This window comes from Oncorhynchus mykiss, chromosome 26 (assembly GCF_057628025.1).
Source record: "Oncorhynchus mykiss isolate SJ-2025 chromosome 26, ASM5762802v1, whole genome shotgun sequence".
Taxonomy (NCBI): Eukaryota; Metazoa; Chordata; class Actinopteri; order Salmoniformes; family Salmonidae; genus Oncorhynchus; species Oncorhynchus mykiss.
Genome location: NC_143047.1, coordinates 12899088 through 12923236, shown reverse-complemented (window position 1 = coordinate 12923236; position 24149 = coordinate 12899088). Strand labels below are relative to the sequence as shown.

At 41.9% G+C, this 24149-nt stretch overlaps 2 long non-coding RNA genes and 1 pseudogene across 3 annotated transcripts in view; all 3 read right to left on the bottom strand.

Moving 5' to 3' along the window:
- Positions 1 to 9945, bottom strand: part of LOC149971377 (adhesion G protein-coupled receptor G3-like) — a 36915-nt pseudogene extending 26970 nt beyond the window's left edge. The window contains exon 1 of the transcript XR_016492404.1: positions 9895 to 9945. The product of XR_016492404.1 is annotated as an adhesion G protein-coupled receptor G3-like (transcript). The remainder of the gene's footprint in view (positions 1 to 9894) is intronic.
- LOC149971375 (uncharacterized) overlaps positions 1 to 24149 on the bottom strand; it is a 318492-nt gene that overhangs the window by 242755 nt on the left and 51588 nt on the right. The window lies entirely within an intron of this gene.
- LOC149971376 (uncharacterized) lies at positions 13280 to 13734 on the bottom strand. The gene is made up of 2 exons (XR_016492403.1): positions 13678 to 13734; positions 13280 to 13474 (listed from the first exon to the last, which is right to left on the bottom strand). It is a non-coding gene; the product is annotated as an uncharacterized LOC149971376 (long non-coding RNA).

Sequence of the window (24149 nt, the reverse complement as noted above, 5' to 3'; positions counted from 1 at the left end):
AGGTTTTCTCACACTAAGAGAGAGAGGGAGACTGAAGAGGATAGCCCAAGGTTGGAGGTTTGCTGCATTCAGATGCATATCATTTCTTAGTTGACTGAACAAGGAGGAAGGTCACAGGCCATCAAGCTGGGCTCATTAACATGGCTGTGATGGACTGAGAGATGGAGGTGGGAAACACAAGTGAAACTCTCTCCTTTTCCTCTGTCATGATGTTGGCCTGGGGGTAGGTTCATGACAGTCATAAATACCTCTTCCCCCCTTTTTCCTCTCTCTACCCTACTGATGTTACATTTGCAAAACCTTTGGTTAACAAAGAGATTCTGGGAACATCAGAAGGTGGGGGGAAATGAACTATATTCTGGTAATCCGACCAATTGAACATATGCGGTGGTACTTAATGAATATGATGTCAGTTCGGTTGTCATCTGAGACATTCTCATCAATGATAAGATGACAAACTCTACAGTGGAAAGTCTACACATCAGAGTTATCGGATTCACATGGAATTGCTGTTCAATTTAAATGTTTGAATATGAAATTATTCGTGATGGGATGAAATGTGATTTTAGCTTCTAAAATGTGAGATTTGGGTTTTCATAAGATGGGCTCTGCTCAATCAGTGGCCCGCCCCTGTGAAGGGACATGGGCTGTATACAGTGACTTGCGAAAGTATTCGGCCACCTTGAACTTTGCGACCTTTTGCCACATTTCAGGCTTCAAACATAAAGATATAAAACTGTATTTTTTTGTGAAGAATCAACAACAAGTGGGACACAATCATGAAGTGGAACGACATTTATTGGATATTTCAAACTTTTTTAACACATCAAAAAACTGAAAAATTGGGCTTGCAAAATTATTCAGCCCCTTTACTTTCAGTGCTTCTTCTCCAGAAGTTCAGTGAGGATCTCTGAATGATCCAATGTTGACCTAAATGACTAATGATGGTAAATACAATCCACCTGTGTGTAATCAAGTCTCCGTATAAATGCACCTGCACTGTGACAGTCTCAGAGGTCCGTTAAAAGCGCAGAGAGCATCATGAAGAACAAGGAACACACCAGGCAGGTCCGAGATACTGTCGTGAAGAAGTTTAAAGCCGGATTTGGATACAAAAAGATTTCCCAAGATTTAAACATCCCAAGGAGCACTGTGCAAGCGATAATATTGAAATGGAAGGAGTATCAGACCACTGCAAATCTACCAAGACCTGGCCGTCCCTCTAAACTTTCAGCTCATACAAGGAGAAGACTGATCAGAGATGCAGCCAAGAGGCCCATGATCACTCTGGATGAACTGCAGAGATCTACAGCTGAGGTGGGAGACTCTGTCCATAGGACAACAATCAGTCGTATATTGCACAAATCTGGCCTTTATGGAAGAGTGGCAAGAAGAAAGCCATTTCTTAAAGATATCCATAAAAAGTGTCGTTTAAAGTTTGCCACAAGCCACCTGGGAGACACACCAAACATGTGGAAGACAATGTGGCAACAATGCAAAACGTTATGTTTGGCGTAAAAGCAACACAGCTCATCACCCTGAACACACCATCCCCACTGTCAAACATGGTGGTGGCAGCATCATGGTTTGGGCCTGCTTTTCTTCAGCAGGGACAGGGAAGATGGTTAAAATTGATGGAAAGATGGATGGAGCCAAATACAGGACCATTCTGGAAGAAAACCTGATGGAGTCTGCAAAAGACCTGAGACTGGGACGGAGATTTGTCTTCCAACAAGACAATGATCCAAAACATAAAGCAAAATCTACAATGGAATGGTTCAAAAATAAATATATCCAGGTGTTAGAATGGCCAAGTCAAAGTCCAGACCTGAATCCAATCGAGAATCTGTGGAAAGAACTGAAAACTGCTGTTCACAAATGCTCTCCATCCAACCTGACTGAGCTCGAGCTGTTTTGCAAGGAGGAATGGGAAAAAATGTCAGTCTCTCGATGTGCAAAACTGATAGAGACATACCCCAAGCGACTTACAGCTGTAATCGCAGCAAAAGGTGGCGCTACAAAGTATTAACTTAAGGGGGCTGAATAATTTTGCACGCCCAATTTTTCAGTTTTTGATTTGTTAAAAAAGTTTGAAATATCCAATAAATGTCGTTCCACTTCATGAATGTGTCCCACTTGTTGTTGATTCTTCACAAAAAAATACAGTTTTATATCTTTATGTTTGAAGCCTGAAATGTGGCAAAAGGTCGCAAAGTTCAAGGGGGCCGAATACTTTCGCAAGGCACTGTACCTCCTCTCCCTTCCTATATAAAGCCTCGACGACAATATACAGTGCCTTGCGAAAAAAAATAATTCAGTCTCTCGTTGTGCAAAACTGATAGAGACATACCCCAAGCGACTTACAGCTGTAATCACAGCAAAAGGTGGCGCTACAAAGTATTAACTTAAGGGGGCTGAATAATTTTGCACGCCCAATTTTTCAGTTTTTGATTTGTTAAAAAAGTTTGAAATATCCAATAAATGTCGTTCCACTTCATGATTGTGTCCCACTTGTTGTTGATTCTTCACAAAAAAATACAGATTTATATCTTTATGTTTGAAGCCTGAAATGTGGCAAAAGGTCGCAAAGTTCAAGGGGGCCGAATACTTTCGCAAGGCACTGTAACCTCCTGTTCCGAGGACGTGAGGATGACGGTCCGGTGTCAGAATGGTTCAGATATTAACTACAGAACGAAGCCAACATCAGTGTGAGCTTTGGTTGCGAATGGTATGAACTTTGAACTCTTATTCACTACAGAAGTGATACCTCCTAGCCGTTGAGTTAGCAACAGCAGCTGCAAACGCAGGTTAGGAAGGAACAGACAAAGTATCCCGTCTACCACACAACGACGTTACTACAACGTATTCAATTCACCAGAAGAGACATTCTTCAAAGGACAAAGGACTCGGTTTGGCAACACGGCCTTGCATCTACCACCAACCTACTGAATCGCAGCTCAGAGTAAATATTTATTGCATTTTCCTTTTCCAAATGGACGGTAATTTAGATTGCATAAGATGCTGTATTTATGATAGCACAGCTTCGCCCTTTGTTCCGCAGTCTTCCCGCTCTTTCACTCAAACCCAGCCCTTTTCTTTTGTGTAACCAGCTGTCATATCTGTTCCGCCCGCTAGGGACGTTTTCCTTTATGACGTAATTTGTAATCAAGTTATGATTTAATTCTGTGTATGTGTAATTCTGTGTGATTAGTTAGGTATTTAGTAAATAAATAATTAAACCCAATTTTGTTTTGCTGATTCAACTTGTTAGCCAGGGTTCGTGCAGATAACCAAAAATTGACAACTTTCAGATGAGACTGAATTAAGATGACGATTAATATGGACCGCTATTGATGTAAAATATTACTAGGTCTTTAAGAGTTTATTCGGAAGATAACAGCTCTATAAATATTATTTTGTGGTGCCCTGACTCTCTAGTTAATTACATTTACATGATTAGCTCAATCAGGTAATATTAATTAACGGAGAAATTATTTTATAGAATAGCATGTCATATCACTTAATCCGGCATAGCCAGACACAACACCACTGAACGCTTTGTTCCATACTTGAGAGCTCCTATTAAGTTGTGCTCAGGGACTGTAAAGTGTCCTCTTTACTCTTTTGTCTGTTGTTCTCGATATCTCCCTGTTGCTCTCCCATTTCTCTCTCCCCCTTTCTCACTCTTAAGATGTTCCCTGCCTCTTTCAATTTCTGTCTACTTTTAATTTCTTTCTCACTCTATTTCTTTGCATGCTCTCTCTCCTTTCCTCTCTCTCTCAGAACACTTTGATCGGATCCCATGCTCCCATTTGATATCAAGAAGCAGAGATGTATCTAGGCCATGCTGCAGACATCTGAACAAGGTGTTTTTGCTTTTAATTCTACAGCCTTCTTGGAACTTGATACGTTTCTGCATCACAACCCACATACTATCCCAAAATGGTGCTGGGGACGGTAATCCGTTTTTTTAAAAGGCTGTTATACAACGTTAGCTTTCTTAACTCTTCTATGTTCAATACTGTGGATTGGTTGAAAGTAATATGTCAAAAGAGAAATGATGCTATGAGAGGCAGTATTGTTCAAATGCCTACAAAGCAGTGGGCATTTGTCCGTCAGTTACCCTCTCATCCTCTCTCATCACCATCTTATTCTCTCTGTCCTTGATCGCTACTCCTGTAACCAGTCCACTTCTATCCACCCTATTCCTCCTGTCTCAGAGATGGATTAGAGGATTATGTTTATGTTTTCAATAAAGGTTGTAGACAACATATAGTTGACATGTTGTCAAAAATCTAAGCCAACCAGGTCTGTTTTGCACCGTGTTGGTTTTGTGTGTGTGTGTGTGTGTGTGTGTGTGTGTGTGTGTGTGTGTGTGTGTGTGTGTGTGTGTGTGTGTGTGTGTGTGTGTGTGTACATGCATGCATGTGTAAGATGAGTTGTGAGGTTGGTACAGTAGGGGGTCTCCGTATGGACCGTATGAAATCAGAGCGTGATGTCAGGACAAGCTCCCAACGGCGATCTGAATAGGCCACAGGTCATAACATCTTAACATGTTCCCTCCATCGACAGGCCTACAGTATGTTGAGTCAACATACAGTACAGTACAGGAGACATGTGGAGAATCTATCAACGATACCGCAGAACTGACAGAATTTTCCTGGCATTAGTGAATGGGTTTTTTGGGCATGTGAACGACACATTTAGTACGTACGTCTAGTAATGTGAAACTGGAGTAGAATGTCATTAGATGTAATCGTTCTGGGAGCTTCACGTTAACAGGATATGGCTTCATGTGTTTGGGTTATATTATTTAACAGAGAGAATAACCATCTCAAAATATAACTATGTGTCAGAATTTTGGGGGAGGATGAGGTGGGGGGGGGGGGGCAGCTTTGACACCTTTTACCCTTTAATCTGAGATGGCGGCACATGGGGAGCGGTTTGGGGGGGGGGGGGGGGGGGGGGGGGGTTGGCAGGCAGCGTATCCCATCTGAGAGGGATGAATCCCAGGAGAGATACCTCAGGAGTGGCTGCTTTATCAAAGAAAGGAGCCCAGACTGCACTGCAACATAAAACAACTGACTGGGGGTTGGTTAAATAATTCAGAGTGAATGAAAGTGAAAGATTAATGACTGCAGTTCCTCTGCAATGCTCCTCCCCTCTTCTCCCCTCTATCTGTGTTGTCTCTGCATCCACTGACCCCCCCCCCCCCCCCCCCCCCCAAAACTGCTGTCTGTCTCTCTGACTCAAGCGCACTCACACTCCCTATGAGGTGGCTGTATGGAGCTAATGTTAGTAAATACTGTGTTGTTCCTGGCTCGGACATGGAGGCTCAACAGCAGTTCTTCCTCTTCAACATTTCAACAACAGTCAGTGATGTGTATTGCAGTGAGCAAAGCCTCTGAGAGAGTGACGCATTCTGTAGCATTCAAAGAAATGTGTGGGTGATTTGCTTAAATAATGGCGCTGAATCACAGATGCCCGGAATATTCTGTGCTTTTGGGGAAAAGAGTGTATATTCTCCAGTATGTTCTTGTTGCTTAAAGCCTAGGCAGATGGCTATATTATACTTTACAATGATTCGTCTACCACTCTGTAATGTATGCCCTGCTTCAATGCGCCTGAGAATAATTCGGTCATGTTTGGAGAGTCGTGTCCACATGGGCTGACCCTTTAGCCAGTCCAATCATCAGTGGCCTGAAAGTGAAAGAAATGTCCATTTTCTGACGGAGGGGGACACATTAAGGTATCATGCATCATAACCCCATGACTCCTTCCCCAGACTAACTGGCTGGTCAGAAATACATGGTCCCTGTTTCGGTACCTGGACTGGACCAACCCAGACACTCACACAAAGGGCCAAACCAGGACAGTGACCTGCAGAAAATAGAGGGATACATCCTAAACAGAACCATATTATGTGGTATAGCTGAGTTTCAAAGCACCTGCCGGAGGTGTATTTCTATGTGAAAACTCCTGGTTGCCTGTCTCTTTCTATCACAGTTCAACAGCTATCTGTGTTTCCAGTACAGCTGCTCAGTGAAGGAGCTGCCTGCACTGTTGTATGTTTGACCATAGGCTCTATTTATGGCAAAATATGTATATATCGTCCACATGAACACGCGCTATTGTCTTTGACACATTTGTTTTGTCTGACCAAACATCGTCTGTTTCCTTGTGTGTGAGGGATTGTGTTGGGTCTCTGTGTGTGTCTATGAGACTTTATGTGCTGCTAGATGTGTGATATATGAATGAGTTTAGATGTGTACACAGGATGTTAAATTATTATATATTTGTGTCTGCTGCTTGTCTCTCTGTGTGTGTGTGTGTGTGTGTGTGTGTGTGTATGTGTTTGTGTGTGTGTGTGTGTGTGTGTGTTTGGTCTCTGTGATACGTCAGTAACTGGGGCAGAACTGATTGCTGCTTATGGCTGTAGGCGAGCACAGACCTACATTCTGCAGAGGGATGGCGGGAGGGAGTGGAGACGGAGGGAGGGAGGGGGAAGAGAGAGTGTTTCCTACCTCTTTTCCACTCTTCCACACACTGTCTGGCTGACTGTCCAAGGGGTTGAGGGACTTACTCAGCAGGCAGCGAGAGGGAGAGGGAGAGAAAGATGCACTCTTATGTCAATCACAGGGGACACAGACAAACCTATCTTTGCATCTCATATCAGACAGATTGGCAGTACTCCTCCATTTCCAGGGGCGCAACTTTGGTTCTAAAAGTGGGGGGGACATAATAAATAATTATATATATATATATTTTTATACAGACGGATAAACACTCTAAACAGCCTACCTGACGCTTGGAGGCGTATGCATGGTCCTAAAGCACACCGTTGCCTCGTTTTGTATCACATTCCAATGATAACACTGGGGGGGCAAAAATGCAATTTAAGAATGTGTGTGGGGGGGGGGGGGGGGACATGTGCCCTCCGTCCCCAGTGAAACTTGCGCCCCTGTCCATTTCCATTCTCAGATTTGATAAACAGGACTATGACTCACAGATGTAGCCTACGCATTAAAGATTAGGACAAACAGGAAAGCAGAAAACAGGAAATTTCAGACTCAGAAAACAACAGCTAGACAGTGTAGTTGATGCAAAGAAAAATGTGTAATAAGAAATTAGCAAAGAAGGAGAGAGTTTATCTGTCCCGTTGTCCCAGGGGACTAGCAGTACGAAGGTGACTCTGCCTCCTGTCCTGTAGCAGGTGTTGTGTCTGTCACCCCCTGGGCTGAGGAAGTCTGTTCATTCTTCCTTGTACTCCTTTCCTTGTGAGTCCCTTCCAACCCAGCCCACGACAGGATGGAACCCATAGCGCCACCTCTCCTACGGTGATGTCACTTCCTGTCAGAGGTTATCTTAGAGGTCAGATGGACAGATGGTCAGACATAGTATCTTACTTCAGCCTCTCTTGGTGTGTTTAGAGTACCACTCCCATCACTTTTAGATGTGTCAAATCATGTGATATCTTCCCCTCAGAGGAATTGTTAAGTCATGGGTTTTGTGGTCAGCTGGCCTCTGACCTTTCACCCCCAGTATCCTCACTTGCTGTTTGTGTCGCCCTATAATGACTCTGATGTGAGTTACAGATGTCAATACTAGGTCAGAGTTCAGAGAGTTAGTATAGAGATCAAAGTGCCAAAGGTGGTGAATTACTCTAACTGGCCAAGTAGGAGCCCTTCAAGGTCAATGAGGGGGCTTGTTGCTTGTCTGATTTTTGATATTTCAGGTCCAAATATCATGAATGACAATCATTTTCACAATTGTCTGGTACAGACAGATCGTTTGAAGTGCTTTTGAACCTGACCATGATCTCAAATACATCATGTTTATTACATGGACATTTCTGAAGAATGCATTTGTGACTCACTGTAGCAAAATGTGTAATGGTGTGTTTTTTACATTGGATAAAAGAACAGACTCAGAGCTACAAAATGGAATATCATACACTGCTTTTTTGAGAAATAATGGGAAAGTGCTGCTTTGAAAGTTGATAAACTTGAAAATTCACTTTTGAGAAAATGGCCTTTGAATGTTTTGTTATCTAGTGAAGAGCTCTTCTTTGTCTACAACCATTCAGCATCGTTCACACCCTCTTAAGCTTTAGCCCCACCCATCTAATTTCGCTCTCAGAGCGTTTAGAGTGCACACTTGACACTCTGGCGGATGATTTGTTTACCTCTTGATAACATGAAAACAGCCTAACCAGCTCTGCAGGCAACAATTTCATTATGCTTTTTTGTAGATGTTTACTGACACCGGCCATATTCGACAGGTGTTGTACACTTTAGCTTAAGACATGTAGCTAGCTAGGTAAACAAATAACCTAGCTAGGTAAACAATGTGTAAGATCACACACATCAAGTAAGCAAATGAGCCAGCCAGCTAACGTTGGCTAGTTAAACAACATTGAACAGTGCCAAATCATGTCTTTACTACCCTGCATGAATATGCTGGGAGCTAACCACCAGGTTCGATGTTAGCTAGCTAACAGTAGGCTCTAACTAGAAAAGCAAACGGCTCTGGGATACGAATGATAACATCAGCTAGGTCGCTAGCTAGCTGACAGTACACTCTAGCTTAAGACATGTAGCTAGCTAGCTAGGTAAACAATGAACCTAGCTAGGTAACCAACATGTAAGATCACACACATCACATAAGCTAACGAGCCTCCTAGCTAACGTGAGTTAGTTAAACAACAATGAACACAGTGCAAAACCAAGTCATTACTACACTGCATGAATATGCTGGGCTCTAACCAACCAGGTTCAATGTTAACGAGCTAACATTAGGCTCTAACTAGAAAAGCAAACGGCTCTGGGATACGAATAATAAGGTCGGCTAGGGAGACAGCCAGCAAATGTTAGCTAGCTAACTAACAGTACACTTTAGCTTGAAATTAAACCATTTTCTGTCAAAATTAGAACGTGTAATATCAGAAAATGTAGCTAGCTAACCCTAGACTATCTTACCTGTATACATTCTCATGCATGATGGACGCGTCTCCCTGTCACGAATGCCACGGTTGACCTTAGTTTGAAGATGTAATCCGGAGACAGGTGTTTTCTCCGTCTCTTTAGCTATCATACTCTAATTCCACTGATTTGAAAACTTGATCCTCCAGATAGTGGAGAGCAACACTTATGCAGCTCCACTACACAGTACATTTTTCAAAAAAGCCGTGTTGACAGGATTACCAACACATACTGACCAGCTTAAATAGACAGAAGCATTCCATATGGCAGACCAATCCAAACTCCTCTCTCTGCATGTTCAGCCCACTCATTATCTCAGCCAATCATGGCTAGTGGGAAAGTATTTTTCTGTGGCTTAACCAACATGGCTCGTGATTTAACAATTGTATTCGTATTTACAGGTGGCATACAAGTTTGTTATTAAGGCACATGTAAGTTCACATGTTCGAGAAGGCATTTCTGCCCAAAAAACACATTTTGATGATTTTTAAAAAAAATGTTCAAATGGCTCTCCTCTGAAGTTGTGACTTGCGACATACACTTAGTTTCCTGGATCGGGTCACATTTTGTTGACAACAGCATGATAACAAAGTAAAGAACCTGTGTCTACATAAAGGAAATCTAAAGTGCTTACTTATCCAAAATAAAAAAATTAACTAAATAATTCAGCGTTCCTGGCTGGCAGAGGGGAAGTGGGGGACTATATTTTCACAAAACATGTTTTGCTCCCATTTCGAAGAAAGACTTCATCCTTTTAGTGCCTTTTATCGTTCACTCTGTGGGGACTAGCAGTGGTACTTGTTGAAACAGATATAGTACATCTCACAAGGTGTTATAACACACAAAATAAATTAAAATATACACTCAAACAATTACATAAGGAACCTTTGACGTACTGTATCATTTCACTCACAGTATTGACGTAGGCCTGCACCTTCTGATGCGTACTGTGCAGCTGAGACATGCTGGTTGAGTGACTGACTGAGTTGTTAGAATAAGTGGTTGTCTTTATTTCATGGATGTTTTTCCATAGCTGCCTAGTGTTGAGGAATAGGAAACAACTGGTTGTGGGTCATGGGCTTTGGTCTAGTGAGATATAAACATTTGGTGTGCAGACTGTTACTCTGCATTTCTGGTGATGGCTTTCTGTATTGCTCCTGTTTTAACCCCCACCATCACTACCACCACCATCGAACAGGGTTCTGAGGCCCTGCAGGTCTGAGTTTGGAATGGCTAATGTACTGCAATTGCTGGAATTTGGGTGTTAGGAGTAAAGTAATATGGATGCAGTAGTGAAATAGTAACACCACTATTGTCATCCCTTATTTTGAACCATATCATTTACACGAGGTTGAGCATCCCCAGCTGATTTATATGTATACCTAAGACACTATCCTTTATGCATTCTTCTGATTGATTCCATTAGACAGTAAACATAGCGACTGTCACAATAGAGTGGTCCCTCTGTTGTGGGTTGTACTTGCCACTCTGAGTCTGGGGGCTGTGGATTGGTGTGTGTTGTCTGGCTGGCTCTCTAGTGCTGCCTCCTCCAGGAGGCTCTCAAGCCTTAGAGAGAGGAAAGGAGATGGGAGGGGAGAGGAGAGGAGAGGGCTGGTTGGGTGACTCATCCTGACCCACTTAACACCGTGAGGTGGGTAAGCCGGGATAATGCTGAAATATGGTAATACAGCCTGTTTCCTACTCATGCAGAAAGAAGGAAAAGGAGTTTCCATCCTTCAAAAGTACACATTTTGAGGTGCAACTGACTCACAGCCATATTCTTTTACAACCATTTTCTTGTAAATGGGTGAATGGTTAGAATTTGAAGCCTTTCCTTCTTACCATTGGTTTTGCATATGATACTGTATGTCAGTGTATATCTGAAGCATTCTTAAAGTTCCTTGAGGCCCCTTGCTGAATCAGCCTGTATCTTCGCCTCCCAACAATAGGAATTCAAATGTAAACAGAGGAGAGACACGGAAGCAAGAGCAGAGCAAAGACCCTGTCAAAGTGCCATCTTACTACTCTCTTCACTCATCCATAACCCCTAATAGGGTTGTGATAAAACCCTACACATAAACTGCCTTATGAGGACAATAGTAATATAATACAGTGCATTCTGAAAGTATTCAGACCCTTTGACTTTTTCCACATTTTGTTATGTTAAAGCCTTATTCTAAAATGGATCAAATAAAAACAAATCCTCATGAATCTACACACAGTACCCCACAATGACAAAGCAAAAACACGTTTTTAGAAATGTTTGCAAATGTATAAAATTAAAAAACAGTAATACCTTATTTAAATAAATATTCAGACCCTTTGCTATGAGAAATTGAAATTGAGCTCAGGTGCATCCTGTTTCCATTGATCATCCTTGAGATGTTTCTACAACTTGATTGGAGTCCACCTGTGGCAAATTCAATTGATTCAACATGATTTTGAAAAGCACACATCTGCCTATGTAAGGTCAAACAGTTGACAGCGCATGTCAGAACAAAATCCAAGACATGAGGTTGAAGGAATTGTCCGTAAAGCTCAGAGACAGGATTGTGTCGAAGCACAGACCTTTGGCAGTGTATCAAAACATTTCTGCAGCATTGAAGGTCCCCCAAGAACAAAGTGGCCTCCATCGTTCTTAAATTTAAGACATTTGGAACCACCCAGACTCTCCCTAGAGCTGGCCGCCCGGCCAAACTGAGTAATCGGGGAGAAGGACCTTGGTCAGGGAGGTGACCAAGAACCCGATGGTCACTCAGACAGAGCTCCAGAGTTCCTCTGTGGAGATGGGAAAACCTTCCAGAAGGACAACCATCTCTGCAGCACTCCACCAATCAGGCCTTTATGGTAGAGTAGCCAGACGGATGCAACTCCTCAGTAAAATGCACATGACCACCCACTTGGAGATTGCCAAAAGGAACCTACAGGATCATGAGAAACAAGATTATCTGGTCTGATGAAAACAAGGCCTGAATACCAAGCATCTCTTTTAGAGGAAATCTGGCACCATCCTTAGGGTGAAACATGGTGGTGGCAGCATCATGCTGTGGGGATGTTTTTCAGTGGCAGGGACTGGGAGACTAGTCAGCATTAAAGGAAAGATGAACGGAGCAAAGTACAGTGAGATCCTTGATGAAAACCTGTTCCGGAGCGCTCAGGACTCAGGTTCACCTTCCAACAGGACAACGACCCTAAGCACACAGCCAATAGGACACAGGAGTGGCTTCGGGACAAGTCTCTAAGTGTCCTTGAGTGCCCCAGCCCGGACTTGAACCCGATCAAACATCTTTGGAGAGACCTTAAAGTTGTTGTGCATTGACGCTCCCCATCCATCCTAACAGAGCTTGAGAGGATCTGCAGAGACGCATGGGATTAACTCTCAAAATACAGGTGGGCCAAGATTGTAGCGTCATACCCAAGAAGACTTGAGGCTGTAATCACTGCCAAAGATGCTTCAACAAAGTATTGAGTAAAGGGTCTGAATATTTATGTAAATGTGAGCTTTTCTTTGCCAAAAAATATGAAAAACTGTTTTTGCTTTGTCATTATGGGGTATTCTGTGTAAATTGATGAGGACATTTTTTTTTAATCAATTTTAGAATAAGGCTGTAACGTAACAAACTGTGGAAAAAGTCAAAGGGTCTGAGTACTTTCCAAATGCTCTGTAAGTGTTGCTGGGAAATATCATGGGAGAGATTAATCATAGCTTGTGTGATATCATATTCCATAAATAGTCTGATTGCTAGAGGCCAGTCAGAGACCTGTCTGTGTAGTGTCACACAGACTGTGGTAACGACCCTCAAAATGAGACTGAGGTTTGCTTTGGCTCACACGCATTGAACCATTTCCCAGAAATTCTTGACATATTAAATTGTTTTTTTTATTACTTTTTCCCCATCCATTTAATGCAGTCTTTTAACGGGTTAGGGACATATGAGTTCTGGAGATGGTGTTTCTGCAGTCAGAACTGATCTGACTCAACTACGTGTTTGTGTGTAAGTGAATATGTGTGATCGATGAAAAGGAGTTGAGTTCATGGGATTTATCTAGATGAGTAGATTTCATGAAGTGATTGATTAGTTGATAGATTATTGGGAAGACGCTTCAAGCAGTCTGTAGATCAATGTTTCTTAATCCTGGTCCCAGGGATTCAAAGGGGTGCACATTTGTTTTGTTTTTTACCTAGCACTAGACAGCTGATTTAAATTAACTCATCATCAAGCAAGATGATCATCATGTCGTTTTAACTGTATCAAGGCACAAGTCGAGACCCAAATGCAGACACAGGAGGCAGAAGATTGGAGTTTTACAATGTTTATTAACTTAATCCCAAGGGGTAGCCAGGAGAATGGTCGTGGACAGGCAAAAAGGTCAAAACCAGATCAGAGTCCAGGAGGTACAGAGTGGCAGGCAGGCTTGTGGTCAGGCCAGTCAGAATGGTCAGGCAGGCGGGTACACAGTCCAGAAACAAGCAAGGGTCAAAACCGGGAGGACTAGAAAAAGGAAAATGCAAAAAGCAGGAGAACGGGAAAAACGCTGGATGACTTGGAAAACATACAAGACGAACTGGCACAGAGAGACAGGAAACACAGGGAGAAATACACTGGGGAAAACAAGCAACACCTGGAGGGGGTGGAGACAATAACGAGGACAGGTGAAACTGATCAGGGTGTGACAAAGTTAAGTTGTGGCTCACCCATAGGCACCAATGCGATAGAAGCTGTGTCTTTTCTGCTCAGTAATTTTTCCACCTGAAAAAAAGTGAGATGTTTGGCTTCAACTTCCGTCTCTGCATCAAGCTTTGATGATTTGAATCAGGTGTGTAGTGCTAAGGCAACATAAAAAATGTGCACCCCCAGGACGAGGATTTAAAAACACTGCTCTGGAAAATTGTCACACACACACACATACATAGCTTTTAATGAGATAGTGAGGTCAAATGTATACACAAAGTTTAAGTCTGAAACCTAAGACTGACTTCTTTGATATTCTAGACATATCTAACTTAAGGGATCTCTATTTAAGACTCCAGAAATGTTTGGCTAAATATTGTTCAAAAAGCCTTTTAAGTAGACTGTCTTCATGCTGACAAAATTATATACAGTGCCTTGCGAAAGTATTCGGCCCCCTTGAACTTTGCGACCTTTTGCCACATTTCAGGCTTCAAACATAAAGATATAAATCTGTATTTTTTTGTGAAGAATCAACAACAAGTGGGACACAATCATGAAGTGGAACGACATTTATTGGATATTTCAAACTTTTTTAACAAATCAAAAACTGAAAAATTGGGCGTGCAAAATTATTCAGCCCCCTTAAGTTAATACTTTGTAGCGCCACCTTTTGCTGTGATTACAGCTGTAAGTCGCTTGGGGTATGTCTCTATCAGTTTTGCACATCGAGAGACTGAATTTTTTTCCCATTCCTCCTTGCAAAACAGCTCGAGCTCAGTGAGGTTGGATGGAGAGCATTTGTGAACAGCAGTTTTCAGTTCTTTCCACAGATTCTCGATTGGATTCAGGTCTGGACTTTGACTTGGCCATTCTAACACCTGGATATGTTTATTTTTGAACCATTCCATTGTAGATTTTGCTTTATGTTTTGGATCATTGTCTTGTTGGAAGACAAATCTCCATCCCAGTCTCAGGTCTTTTGCAGACTCCATCAGGTTCTTCCAGAATGGTCCTGTATTTGGCTCCATCCATCTTCCCATCAATTTTAACCATCTTCCCTGTCCCTGCTGAAGAAAAGCAGGCCCTAACCATGATGCTGCCACCACCATGTTTGACAGTGGGGATGGTGTGTTCAGTGTGATGAGCTGTGTTGCTTTTACGCCAAACATAACGTTTTGCATTGTTGCCAAAAAGTTCAATTTTGGTTTCATCTGACCAGAGCACCTTCTTCCACATGTTTGGTGTGTCTCCCAGGTGGCTTGTGGCAAACTCTAAACGACACTTTTTATGGATATCTTTAAGAAATGGCTTTCTTCTTGCCACTCTTCCATAAAGGCCAGATTTGTGCAATATACGACTGATTGTTGTCCTATGGACAGAGTCTCCCACCTCAGCTGTAGATCTCTGCAGTTCATCCAGAGTGATCATGGGCCTCTTGGCTGCATCTCTGATCAGTCTTCTCCTTGTATGAGCTGAAAGTTTAGAGGGACGGCCAGGTCTTGGTAGATTTGCAGTGGTCTGATACTCCTTCCATTTCAATATTATCGCTTGCACAGTGCTCCTTGGGATGTTTAAAGCTTGGGAAATATTTTTGTATCCAAATCCGGCTTTAAACTTCTTCACAACAGTATCTCGGACCTGCCTGGTGTGTTCCTTGTTCTTCATGATGCTCTCTGCGCTTTTGACGGACCTCTGAGACTATTACAGTGCAGGTGCATTTATACGGAGACTTGATTACACACAGGTGGATTGTATTTATCATCATTAGTCATTTAGGTCAACATTGGATCATTCAGAGATCCTCACTGAACTTCTGGAGAGAGTTTGCTGCACTGAAAGTAAAGGGGCTGAATAATTTTGCACGCCCAATTATTCCGTTTTTGATTTGTTAAAAAAGTTTGAAATATCCAATAAATGTCGTTGCACTTCATGATTGTGTCCCACTTGTTGTTGATTCTTCACAAAAAAATACAGTTTTATATCTTTATGTTTGAAGCCTGAAATGTGGCAAAAGGTCGCAAAGTTCAAGGGGGCCGAATACTTTCGCAAGGCACTGTATATAAAATGATGATAATTTGATGGAGGAAAACCATTATACAGTACAATGTTGCTTTGTTCTAATGTATTTTCCCTTCTTAAACTTAACTAGCAAGTGATTCATATTTCCAATATTTCACTATTGATATAAAGGTTAGGTGTCAGTTCCTGCCTGTTCCAGCACATTCCAACATATTTCTACCACTTGATTAAACATCCATTTGACATCTAGTCCAAATTCATTAGTCAAGTGCTCTCATATTCACCCAGAGCTGAGAGGAACTGGCCTTCCAGGAACTCAGCCTTTTAAAATGTCCCCTCGAAGAATCCAATTCACCATAACAGAATTCAGAGAGACCTGTGAATATTGATTTATCAAGGTGGGATATTGAGTGTGGTGCCTGAAGTCTACTTTAACCCTCAAAGTTCTGGTGTTACATTCAGAAGAAAAGATTCCAGATGATGTGTGTTGCTGGTCATTTCCACCTATCACCTCCAAGACATGTTCAGACCAGCAGACCAGCTGACTGGAGTGTTTAAGGACATATTCAATCTTTCCCTATCCCAATATCTTGTATGATGTCCCCACTTGCTTGAAGATTTTTAGTTATTTATTTTATTTATTTCACCTTTATTTAACCAGGTAGGCAAGTTGAGAACAAGTTCTCATTTACAACTGCGACCCAGACAAGATAAAACAAAGCAGTTCGACACATACAACAACACAGAGTTACACATGAAATAAACAAACATACAGTCAATAATAGAGTAGAAAAATACTATATACAGTGTGTGCAAATGAGGAAAGATAAGGGAGGTAAAGGCAATAAATAGGCCATGGTGGTGAAGTAATTACAATACAGTGCCTTGACATCACCGAAGTCGAGGATTGGTAGGATGGTCAGTTTTATGAGGGAATGCTTGGCAGCATGAGTGAAGGATGCTTTGTTTCAAAATAGGAAGGCGATTCTAGATTTAATTTTGGATTGGAGATGCTTAATGTGAGTCTGGAAGGAGAGTTTACAGTCTAGCCAGACACCTAGGTATTTGTAGTTCTCCACATATTCTAAGTCAGAACCGTCCAGAGTAGTGATGCTGGACGGGCGCGCAGGTGCGGGCAGTGATCGGTTGAAGAGCATGCATTTTGTTTTACTAGCATTTAAGAGCAGTTGGAGGCCACGGAAGGAGAGTTGTATGGCATTGAAGCTCATCTGAACACAGTGTCCAAAGATGTCTACCATTGTTCCTGTACCCAAGAAAGTGAATGTAACCAAACCAAATGACTATTGCCCCATAGCACACACTTCTGTCATCAAGTGATTTGAGAGGTTCGTTAAGGATCATATCACAGTCACCTTACGCGACACACTATACTCAATGCAATTTGCGTACCGCCCTAACAGATCCACGGATGACGCAATCTCCATTACACTGCACACTGCCCTGGCGGAGTTGTGCCAAGAAAATAAACTACCTCAACATCTACCTCAACATCAACAAAACCAAGGAGCTGATCGTGGGTTACAGGAGATAGCAAAGACTACAGGAGACAGCTGAAAGTGCACGCCCCCATCCACATTGACGGGGCCACAGTGGAGAGGGTTAAAAGCTTCAAGTTCCTTGACGTGCACATCATTGAAGACCTGAAATGGTCCTTCCACACTGACAATGTGGTGAAAAACCTCAGGAGGCTGAAGAAATTTGGCTTGGCCCATAAGACCCTCATAAACTTCTATAGATGCACCATCGAGAACATTCTGTCATGCTGTATCACCGCCTGATACGACAGTCAGCCCAACAAATCTCTGGGGGCACACTGCCTGCCCTCCAGGACATATAAAGCACCCAATGTCACAGGAAGGCCAAAGAGTTAGGACCTCAGCCACCCAAGCCACGGCCTGGTCACCCCGCTACCATCTAGAAGGCAGACACAGTACAGGTGCATCAATGGTCAGAAAATTGATCAAAATTACGCAGGTACTTTCCCGAAACGGATGACACAAACAACTGGATTCATTATCACTTTCATGCCATGCCTCCAGTCCACTTACCAATATCTGAACAAGAGAGCCTCATCAAAATTGCAACAAGCGGTTCTGTGAAAATGTAATTTAATCAGAAGCCACTGCCAGATTTCTGGATTGGGCTGCGCTCAGAGTATCCTGCCTTGGCAAATCGCACTGTTAAGAGACTGATGCCCTTTGCAACCACGTACCTATGTGAGAGTGGATTCTCGGCCCTCACTAGCATGACAACTGAATACAGGCACAGACTGTGTGTGGAAAATTATTTTAAGACTGAGACTCTCTCCAATACAACCCAACATTGCAGAGTCTTTAGAGATACTGGTTCCCATTTGGGAATCTACCCTCCCACCTTCAGCTGGAACGGTGGCGCATGGAACGCAAAAATATTCTTAGAAATATTTAACCTCCACACATTAACAAGTCCAATAGCTCAAATGAAAGATAAACACCTTGTTCATCTAGCCAGCAAGTCAGATTTCTAAAATGTTTTACGGCGAAAACATAGCACATATATATGTCAAACCACCACCAGACACAGCTCATTTGAATAGCCAAAACATGCAATCAACAAACGCAGGATTAAAAAATAAATCATTCACTAACCTTTTGAAAATCTTCATCAGATGACAGTAATAGGACATGTTACACCTTACTTTTTTTTTTTTTTCAATAATATGCCATTTATATCCATAAATGTCCATTTACATTGAGTTCATGTTCAGAAATTACTCAAAAATGTCCGCAGGAAATCTAGGTAGCGCGGCAAGATAACGTAAATAGACATCATAAACTTTGACTAAATATACATGTTCTACATATAGTTAGAAAGATACACTGCTTCTTTATGCAATCGCTTTGTTACAATTATTTTTAACGTTACAGAAATCGCACACTATTCAATATTCTGAGACGGCGCTCAGATACAAGCTACATTTCTCCGTAATGTTGGAGTCAACAGAAACACAGATTTCAGCATAAATATTCCCTTACCTTCGATGGTCTTCGTTCAGAATGTTCTGGAAGGCTTCATACTTACCCAATACATCGTTTGGTTTCAAGTCTTGCGTCTTTGTATTAGCTACTGCTAATAACATCAGCTGAAATGCACCCAAAATGTCCTCTGGTCCGGAAAAGTTGCACATCAAAACTTCAAAATTACATATTATATGTCGACTAAACAGGTCAAACTAAGTGCAGAAGCAAGCTTTATGATGTTTTAAACACACAAAACAAATTTCAATTCAACCGGTCATCATCTGGTCCTTTTTCTGAGTGCTGGAACAAAGGAATGGCTGTGACCAATTCGCGCCCTAACGCACAGGTTTTTTTCTCGCGGCACTTACTCAAATCACTCCCATAGGGCCAATTCTCGCGGGATTTGAACGATTAAAAGCTCTACTGAATGAGGACATCTAGTGGAAGACATATAAAGTCTCCCCAGAATCATAACTGGTTGGGAAGGGTGTGGGCGATGACGTCAAAGTTGCTCCAACTTTCATGACCACAAAAAACTAGTTTGGAAGAATGCCTGCCATGTGAGTTCTGCTATACTTACAGACATAATTCCAACGGTTTTAGAAGCTTTAGAGTGTTTTCTATCCAATAATAATTATTATATGCATATATTAGCAACTTTTTACAGATTTTTTTTTCAGTTTACTAGGGGTACCCAATTCCTCCAAAGGGGGCATAAGTCTGCCATATCCTCAACAGGTTTTAAGTGCATCCTTTCAAACACACCCTTCTCATTAACCTCTCATTATTCAGCATTTTCGATGAACAAATACAAATTGTATATTTAAGATGGCTAAATCAAGACCAAAATGATTGATTATTATTAGATTATTATTTGTGCCCTGGTCCTACTAGAGCTCTTTGTCACCTCCCACGAGCCGGGTTGTGACAAAAACTCACACTAATTCTTATGTTTAATAAATGTATCGTATAGTGTGTGTGTGGCAGGCTTACAATGATGGCAAAAAACAACATTTGAGAGTGCACTGACCCTGCTGCTAGAGGGAGTACACAGCTGGAGGTTGAATGTTTGAAGTGGTACGGGACTATGAGAAGTTTGGGAACCACTGGTCTAAACCATTCAACACACATACACACACATAGAAGTCAGCTCAGACAGATCCAGCTCATGATCTCCATCAGCAGCAGATTTTCATTTACAATGGAAAAGGAATATGTTTACTCATCAAATTTTAGTGCATCGAATTGTATCGCATTGTACCAAATCGCATTGATTCGTTTCTCTTATCGAACCAAATCGCACCAAATCGCATTGATTCGTTTCTCTTATCGAACCAAATCGCACCGAATCGCATTGATTCGTTTCTCTTATCGAACCAAATCGCACCGAATCGCATTGATTCGTTTCTCTTATCGAACCAAATCGCACCGAATCGTTTCAAACTAAAATGTATCGTTCCTGTATCGTCTTGGAGCCCATATATCTAGATACGTCTTGGAGCCCATATATCTAGATACGTATTGGAGCCCATATATCTAGATACGTATTGAATATTCTTGAAAGGAAGACATGGACATACTGTCTATACACACCATTTTCATGTACTCCAGACTCTGACATTGCTCGTTCTGATATTGCTTGTTCTGTTCTTTCTTAATTTCTTGTTTTTTATTCAGGATTTTGGATTATGTGTGTATTGTTATTGTATTTCTAGATGTTACTGTACTGCTGGTTAGAAACGCAAGCATTTCGCTGCACCTGCGATAACATCTGCAAATCTGTGTAAGTGATCAATACATTTTGATTCGATTTTCAGACAGGCTTAAGTTACAACTATTCTCCCTCTGAATCCCCTGAAGTCTCTATTTGGAGGATGTGACAGTTTTGTTCGAAGTGTGCTCGTGTTAGTCCCGGTCCTGACTGTGTAATGCTCCTGTGCTCGTGTCATCATCTGCTCAAAGGAACAGACATGAGGAAGGATGCTCCCTCTAACTCAATGTTTACTGTGACACTGCATGATATCACAGGAACACTCTCCTTTCCGGTGCAATACACCAGCTGCTCTGTTGGACTCCTCTATCTCTCTTTAGTTCAACATGATCTTTTACTCTTTGCTCTACAACCATTGATTAAGTTTAAACATGTTTACCTGCAGGTATCACCATTGTACATGCCACAAATGAATGTGTATATACTGGAATTACACTATGAACCTGTTACTGTCTGATTTACCTATCATCCTACCTCTCCTGAAAGACATGCTCCGGAACTTTAGCGACTACTAAGTATTTTTTAAACCTCTCACTTTGGGCTGGATGTGTCAATGTGTAGTTCATACATGCATAATCTATTAGCAGAATTGCCATTTTACCTCAATTAGCCACAAAATCCCTAGCTTTTCTGAAAGCTGTGCTGCGCCATTTTCCCTACATTTCCCCCCACGAGGCCAGACTCCTAGCAATTTGAGTTCTAGCCAATGAGCCTCAGCCCCTCGCCATTTGAGTGACAGTTAGCAAGATGCACACACAGCAGAGCGAGAGAGCAATGACGTGGTGTACATATCTGCACATATGTTATACTAGCAATTTTCAGGGACCACTTTTGGCTCGTGAGTGCTACTTTCAGAACTACTGGATAAAATTATTGGAGAATCTCTTTCATCTTAGGAGACAGCCTCCTCATACTTACAACAGACTGTGCACAGGCGGCCTGTGACAAGTCTTTACTCATAATTGTCACTTCCTCTCTCTCTCGCTCTCTGTCTGTCTGTTTGACTGTCATGGGTCCCTGGTGTGTAATCTGTTAGAAACTTCAATAGAATGTGCAGCATATGTTATCACATTACCCTCCTCCCTGGCCCTGTGTTTTCCCCCCTCTGTCCATCTGCTCCCCATAACCATTCAGGGTGGATCCGAAAGGAGGAGAGGAGCAGCATAATGGAAGACTGTAGAGAAAAATAGACTTGGAGAGATGAGAAAAAAGCGAAGGGTCAAATTTATAAGAGACGAAATAAAAACAATAAGAAGTGAAGTAAGGACATGAAACAGGCCGAGCCATGCGAGAGCTGCTTGTATGGAGATGTGGACGTTGGATGCTGAAGCCTGTGTTTTTAGTGCATGCTGAGAAATGTGGCAGAGAGAGGAGAGAGAGCATGAGGCAGAGAATGAGACCTGCCAGCTCATGGGAGAAGCGAGGTCTGTTGGCTCTCGGTGGACACCAAGACGGCCCCACCATCCCTGACTCCTGTCTGTCATTCAGAGTGAGGGCACTCAGTAGTCATGACCCTGTCCTTTAACACTGTATCAGGGGCCCCAGCTTCTGCATACCATGGCTTTACAGCTTGACCGGTCATGGCCAGAGCTCATAATGGCGTATCTCGTTACAATTTTGGCACTGAAATTAAATACAGTTGAAGTCGGAAGTTTATATACACCTTAGCCAAATACATTTAAACTCAGTTTTTCACAATTCCTGACATTTAATCCTAGTAAAAATTCACGGTCTTAGGTCAATTAGAATCACCACTTTATTTTAAGAATGTGAAATGTCAGAATAATAGTAGAGAGAATTATTTATTTCAGCTTTTATTTCTTTCATCACATTCCCAGTGGGTCAGAAGTTTACATACACTTAATTAGTATTTGTTAGCATTGCCTTTAAATTGTTTAACTTGGGTCAAACGTTTCGGGTAGCCTTCCACAAGCTTCCCACAATAAGTTGGGTGAATTTTGGCGCGTTCCTCCTGACAGAGCTGGTGTAACTGAGTCAGGTGTGTAGGACTCCTTGCTTACGCACACTTTTTCTGCCCACAAATTTTCTATAGGATTGAGGTCAGGGCTTTGTGATGGCCACCCCAATATCTTGACTTTGTTGTCCTCAAGCCATTTTACCATAACTTTGGAAGTATGCTTATGGTCATTGTCCACTTGGAAGACCCATTTGAGACCAAGCTTTAACTTCCTGACTGATGTATTGAGATGTTGCTTCAATATATCCACATAATTTTACTGCCTCATGATGCCATCTATTTTGTGAAGTGCACCAGTCCCTCCTGCAGCAAAGCACCCCCACAACATGATCCTGTCACCCCTGTGCTTCACGGTTGGGATGGTGTTCTTCAGCTTGCAAGCCTCCCCCTTTTTCCTCCAAACATAACAATGGTCATTATGGCCAAACAGTTCTATTTTTGTTTCATCAGACCAGAGGACATTTCTCCAAAAAGTACGATCTTTGTCCCCCTGTGCAGTTGCAAACTGTAGTCTGGCTTTTTTATGGTGGTTTTGGAGCAGTGGCTTCTTCCTTGCTAAGCGGCCTTTCAGGTTATGTCGATATAGGACTCATTTTACTGTGGATATAGATACTTTTGTACCTGTTTCCTCCAGCATCTTCACAAGGTCCTTTGTTGCTGTTCTGGGATTGATTTGCACTTTTTGCCCCAAAGTATGTTCATCTCTAGGAGTGTCTCCTTCCTGAGCGGTATGACGGCTATGTGGTCCCATGGTGTTTAAACTTGCGTACTATTGTTTGTACAGATGAACGTGTTTTTTTCAGGCGTTTGGAAATTGCTCCCAAGGATGAACGAGACTTGTGGGGGTCTACAATTTTTCTTGGCTGATTTCTTTAGATTTTCCCATGATGTCAAGCAAAGAGGCACTGAGTTTGAAGGTAGGCCTTGAAATTCATCCACAGATACACCTCCAATTGACTCAAATTATGTCAATTAGCCTATCAGAAGCTTCTAAAGCCATGACATCATTGTCTGGAATTTTCCAAGCTGTTTAAAGGCACAGTCAACTTAGTGTGAAGTGAAATATAAGTGAAATAACCTGTCTATAAACAATTGTTGGAAAATGACTTGTGTCATGCACAAAGTAGATGTCCTAACCGACTTGCCAAAACTATAGTTTGTTAACAAGAAATTTGTGGAGTGGTTGAAAAACAAGTTTTAATGACTCAAACCAAAGTGTATGTAAACTTCAGACTTCAACTGTATATGGGTCATAGACATAACCTGCAGTTACCTGCAGGTAACTCTGAATTCACGGAACTGTTATAGCTTTGTGTTGTGTTGTTTAAAAGGCTAACCCCTTCGGCAACCCACTATACTACTATACCTCTAAATGAATATTTACTGTTCAATTCAATAGCAAAATGAGTGCTTAACTACCATGTATTTAAAATGTATGTTATTACATCCATTTTTATCACACCAATACATTATAATATAATGGTGCCGGAGGGGATGGCTTCCGTTTTAAGGGCTCCTAACCAACTGTGCTATTTCATGTATTTTTTCCCAATGTTTGTAACTTTTTTGTACATAATGTTTCTGCTACAGTCTGTTATGACAAAAAGGAGTTTCTGGACATCAGAACAGCAATTACTCACCTTGGACAGGACACTTTTGTTGTTGTTAATGAATCGGAGGCGAAAGATTTACAGCTCCTCCCGGACC